The sequence below is a fragment of the Coregonus lavaretus genome, assembly GCF_964263955.1.
Source record: "Coregonus lavaretus genome assembly, chromosome: 33".
NCBI lineage: Eukaryota > Metazoa > Chordata > Actinopteri > Salmoniformes > Salmonidae > Coregonus > Coregonus lavaretus.
This window is the reverse complement of record NC_140020.1, coordinates 2,061,161-2,067,160: the sequence shown is the minus strand read 5'-3', so window position 1 is coordinate 2,067,160 and position 6,000 is coordinate 2,061,161. Positions and strand designations below refer to the sequence as shown.

At 45.3% G+C, this 6,000-nt stretch overlaps 1 pseudogene across 1 annotated transcript in view; it reads left to right on the top strand.

Moving 5' to 3' along the window:
- Window positions 1-6,000, top strand: part of LOC311108079 (chromatin-remodeling ATPase INO80-like) — a 64,674-nt pseudogene that overhangs the window by 38,942 nt on the left and 19,732 nt on the right. The gene's annotated exons all lie outside the window — the stretch shown is intronic.

Genomic DNA, 6,000 nt, shown 5'->3' with positions numbered 1-6,000 from the left:
ATAGATAATTAACAAAAGTGAAATAAACAATAACAAAAATTAACAGTAAATATTACACTCACTAAAGTTCCAAAAGAATAAAGACATTTCAAATGTCATTATGTGCAAATAGTTAAAGTAAATATGGGTTGTATTTACAATGGTGTTTGTTCTTCACTGGTTGCCCTTTTCTTGTGGCAACAGGTCACAAATCTTGCTGCTGTGATGGCACACTGGGGTATTTCACCCAGTAGATAAGGGAGTTTATCAAAATTGGATTTGTTTTTGAATTCTTTGTAGGTCTCTGTAATCTGAGGGAAATATGTGTCTCTAATATGGTCATACATTTGGCAGGAGGTTAGGAAGTGCAGCTCAGTTTCCACCTTATTTTGTGGGCAGTGTGCACATAGCCTGTCTTCTCTTGAGAGCCAGGTCTGCCTACGGTGGCCTTTCTCAATAGCAAGGCTATGCTCACATAGTCTGTACATAGTCAAAGCTTTCCTTAATTTTGGGTCAGTCACAGTGGTCAGGTATTCTGCCACTGTGTACTCTCTGTTCAGGGCCAAATAGCATTCTAGTTTGCTCTGTTTTTTTGTTAATTCTTTCCAAAATGTCAAGTAATTATCTTTTTGTTTTCTCATGATTTGGTTGGGTCTAATTGTGTTGCTGTCCTGGGGCTCTGTGGGGTCTGCTTGTGTTTGTGAACAGATCCCGAGGACCAGCTTACTTAGGGGACTCTTCTCCAGGCTCATCTCTCTGTAGGTGATGGCTTTGTTATGTAAGGTATGTGAATCGCTTCCTTTTAGATGGTTGTAGAATTTAATGGCTCTTTTCTGGATTTTGATAATTAGCGGGTATCGGCCTAATTCTGCTCTGCATGCATTATTTGGTGTTTTCCGTTGTACACTGAGGATATTTTTGCAGAATTCTGCATGCAGAGTCTCAATTTGGTGTTTGTCCCATTTTGTGAATTCTTGGTTGGTGAGCGGACCCCAGACCTCACAACCATAAAGGGCAATGGGTTCTATAACCGATTCAAGTATTTTTAGCCAGATCCTAAATGGTATGTCAAATTTTATGTTCCTTTTGATGGCATAGAAGGCCCTTCTTGCCTTGTCTCTCAGATCGTTCACAGCTTTGTGGAAGTTACCTGTGGCGCTGATGTTTAGGCCAAGGTATGTATAGTTTTTTTTTGTGTGCTCTAGGGCAACGGTGTCTAGATGGAATTTGTATTTGTGGTCCTGGCAACTGGACCTTTTTTGGAACACCATTATTTTTGTCTTACTGAGATTTACTGTCAGGGCCCAGGTCTGACAGAATCTGTGCAGAAGATCTAGGTGCTGCTGTAGGCCCTCCTTGGTTGGTGACATTAGCACCAGATCATCAGCAAACAGTAGACATTTGACTTCAGATTCTAGTAGGGTGAGGCCGGGTGCTGCAGACTGTTCTAGTGCCCTCGCTAATTTGTTGATATATATATGTTGAAGAGGGTTTGGCTTAAGCTGCATCCCTGTCTCACCCCATGGCCCTGTGGAAAGAAATATGTGTGTTGTTTGCCAATTTTAACCGCACACTATGTTTGTGTACATGGATTTTATAATGTTGTATGTTTTTCCCCAACACCACTTTCCATCAATTTGTATAGCGGACCCTCATGCCAAATTTAGTCAAAAGCGTTCTTGAAATCAACAAAGCTTGAAAAGACTTTGCCTTTGTTTTGGTTTGTTTGTTTGTCAATTAGGGTGTGCAGGGTGAATAAGTGGTCTGTCGTACGGTAATTTGGTAAAAAGCCAATTTGACATTTCCTCAGTACGTTGTTTTCACTGAGGAAATGTACAAGTCTGCTGTTAATGATAATGCAGAGGATTTTCCCAAGGTTGCTGTTGAAGCATATCCCACGGTAGTTATTGGGGTCAAATTTGTCTCCACTTTTGTGGATTGGGGTGATCCAAATATTGGGGAAGATGCCAGAGCTAAGGATGAAGTTAAAGAGCTTAAGTATAGCCAATTGGAATTTGTGGTCTGTATATTTTATCATTTCATTGAGGATACCATCAACACCACAGGCCTTTTTGGGTTGGAGGGTTTGTATTTTGTCTTGTAGTTCATTCAATGTAATTGGATAATCCAGTGGGTTCTGGTAGTCTTTAATAGTTGATTCTAAGATTTGTATTTGATCATGTATATGTTTTTGCTGTTTGTTCTTTGTTATAGGGCCAAAAAGATTGGAGAAGTGGTTTATACATACATCTCGGGCGGCAGGTAGCTTAGTGGTTAAGAGCGTTGTGCCAGTAACCGAAAGGTCGCTGGTTCTAATCCCCGAGCCGACTAGGTGAAAAATCTGTCGATGTGCCCTTGAGCAAGGCACTTAACCCTAATTGCTCCTGTAAGTCGCTCTGGATAAGAGCGTCTGCTAAGTGACTAAAATTATTATAAATTATCTCCGTTTTGGATAGATAACACTTTGTGTTGTTGTTTGTTTAGTGTTTTCCAATTTTCCCAGAAGTGGTTAGTCTATGGTCCCTCTCTCTCCCTCCCGCTCGATCGCTCTCTCTCCCTCCTCCTCCTCTACCTCGCCCCCTCTCAAACTACCTCTACCTCCCTCCCTCCTTCCCCATATATGAGCTCTCTCCAGCTGGGGTAGATTTTCCGTACCCTCTGCCAGTTCTCTTTTGGAGAATAAAACCCCAGAGATAATGTCATCTGTGTTTATTAGTGTCATTGTTTTCGTTGCCGGTCGGGCGGTTCTCTTTGTGTGACATCACTGATTGATCTCCTAGCTCCGAGCGGGAATGACGTCAGCTGTTCTGTCAGTGCAGAAGTTCTCTCTAGTGGCAGGTCATGTGTTTGTTACTCCTCTGCATTGTCTGAACAGTTGTGGAAAAGACAGGAGAGCCAAGGGGTAGCTGTTTGCCAGCTCAGATACGTAGCAGTGAACTATTTCTCACTCAAACACACACACGGTTGCGTCATGGTTATCTCATGGGGCCTTTGCTACTTTTGACATTTTCCATCAGATGTAGCTAGTCTTAATTTATGGGTCCTTTTATGCCAAGTGCTCCCCCTTTTGAGACCGTATAAACAACTACACTGCTTCTGCTGAGTAGATTACTAGAGCAGCAGGCAATACAAATGTAGTAGAGATCTGGGACTGAAGTAAAGTTGCTTTATAGATGTGTGATGCAAAAGATGTCTTATTTATTATTATTGCCCAGGAGTCTGGAGGCTGATGAGAGAGACGTAGAGGAACTGCTAAATCACTGGGCTCTGGCAGTTTGGCGCGCACTGCTGGCCAGGAGGAAGAAGGTTATGTCCTAGCAAGTCCTCATGGGGGTTGGTAGGGCAGGCATGGGAGATGGGGAGGATGGAGTAGCTCGGGGAGGCAGGAAAAGAGAGGGAGACTGGTTAGAGGGGGAGGTTTGGAAGAGGCTGGGTGTCTGGGGAAGGCAGCTCTCACTGTGACGTCCCATTGGCTAGAGCCCCAGAGCCAATCAGAGGTGGTTAGCATCAGAGACAAGGGCCTAATGGTCCTCATGTAGTCAAATCAAATCAAATTTTATTGGTCACATGCGCCGAATACAACAGGTGCAGACATTACAGTGAAATGCTTACTTACAGCCCTTAACCAACAGTGCATTTATTTTAAACAAAAAAAGTAAGAATAAAACAACAACAAAAAAAGTGATGAGAAAAAAAGAGCAGAAGTAAAATAAAGTGACAGTAGGGAGGCTATATATACAGGGGGGTACCGTTGCAGAGTCAATGTGCGGGGGCACCGGCTAGTTGAGGTAGTTGAGGTAATATGTACATGTGGGTAGAGTTAAAGTGACTATGCATAAATACTTAACAGAGTAGCAGCAGCGTAAAAAGGATGGGGTGGGGGGGCAGTGCAAATAGTCCGGGTAGCCATGATTAGCTGTTCAGGAGTCTTATGGCTTGGGGGTAGAAGCTGTTGAGAAGTCTTTTGGACCTAGACTTGGCACTCCGGTACCGCTTGCCGTGCGGTAGCAGAGAGAACAGTCTATGACTAGGGTGGCTGGAGTCTTTGACAATTTTGAGGGCCTTCCTCTGACACTGCCTGGTATAGAGGTCCTGGATGGCAGGGAGCTTTGCCCCAGTGATGTACTGGGCCGTACGCACTACCCTCTGTAGTGCCTTGCGGTCAGAGGCCAAGCAGTTGCCATACCAGGCGGTGATGCAACCAGTCAGGATGCTCTCGATGGTGCAGCTGTATAATTTTTTGAGGATCTGAGGACCCATGCCAAATCTTTTTAGTCTCCTGAGGGGGAATAGGCTTTGTCGTGCCCTCTTCACGACTGTCTTGGTGTGTTTGGACCATGATAGTTCGTTGGTGATGTGGACACCAAGGAACTTGAAGCTCTCAACCTGTTCCACTACAGCCCCGTCGATGAGAATGGGGGCGTGCTCAGTCCTCTTTTTTTTCCTGTAGTCCACAATCATCTCCTTTGTCTTGGTTACGTTGAGGGAGAGGTTGTTGTCCTGGCACCACACGGCCAGATCTCTGACCTCCTCCCTATAGGCTGTCTCATCGTTGTCGGTGATCAGGCCTACCACTGTTGTGTCGTCGGCAAACTTAATGATGGTGTTGGAGTCGTGCCTGGCCATGCAGTCATGGGTGAACAGAGAGTACAGGAGGGGACTGAGCACGCACCCCTGAGGGGCCCCCGTGTTGAGGATCAGTGTGGCAGATGTGTTGTTACCTACCCTTACCACCTGGGGGCGGCCCGTCAGGAAGTCCAGGATCCAGTTGCAGAGGGAGGTGTTTAGTCCCAGGATCCTTAGCTTAGTGATGAGCTTAGAGGGCACTATGGTGTTGAATGCTGAGCTGTAGTCAATGAATAGCATTCTCACGTAGGTGTTCCTCTTGTCCAGGTGGGAAAGGGCAGTGTGGAGTGCGACAGAGATTGCATCATCTGTGGATCTGTTGGGGCGGTATGCAAATTGGAGTGGGTCTAGGGTTTCTGGGATTATGCTGTTGATGTGAGCCATGACCAGTCTTTCAAAGCACTTCATGGCTACAGACGTCAGTGCTACGGGTCGGTAGTCATTTAGGCAGGTTATCTTAGAGTTCTTGGGCACGGGGACTATGGTGGTCTGCTTGAAACATGTTGGTATTACAGACTCAGTCAGGGACATGTTGAAAATGTCAGTGAAGACACTTGCCAGTTGGTCAGCACATGCTCGGAGTACACGTCCTGGTAATCCGTCTGGCCCTGCGGCCTTGTGAATGTTGACCTGCTTAAAAGTCTTACTCACATCGGCTACGGAGAGCGTGATCACATAGTCATCCGGAACAGCTGGTGCTCTTATCGTATCTGAAGATTATGTCTTTGTTAAATGTTTTTCATGACGAAATGGAATGTTGGTTGTTCAGGCCAAAGGGGGGATGGTTTATGATGTTATTTGAAATGTGCCGCTTGGAGGGTGACGCCCGAGGGGAGACTGGTGATTGGCCAGAAGAGGGAGTAGCCCCTCCCTTTGCATTGTTTATAAATAGGGGGTAAACGATTAGACGGCAGAACGACCATATCAATCTGGGGAGTCGTTCTCCGGACATCGCGAGTCTGTATCTATGCTGTAGATTCGTGATTTTAATAAAAGCCTCTAACACGATGCAGTATGGCGAACTCTTTGTTGACAGCGATAATGGCCACCATTCATCATATACGACATAATGGCGCCCAACGTGGGGCCTGGGTTTGCGTCTCCTCCTTGTTTCAGTCAACCGCCGGCCTAACTCTCTCTGAGGGAAAAAGGGTGAGTGTTCTTACCGCTTCGGAGGTTGTTAGATTGGATATGACTTGTGTACATTGAGGAGATGTTCCATTATGACCCGGCCTCGGTGGCGTTTTTGCTGGTCGACTGGAGTCTGCTAAAATGTTATGTCATTGGTATCTATAGACAATGATAATGTAGAGTGATAAGTTTATATTTCATTGGTAACGGATGGCAATGAGGATTTAGAGCATAAATTTATATTTCATTGGTAACTATGGGCAA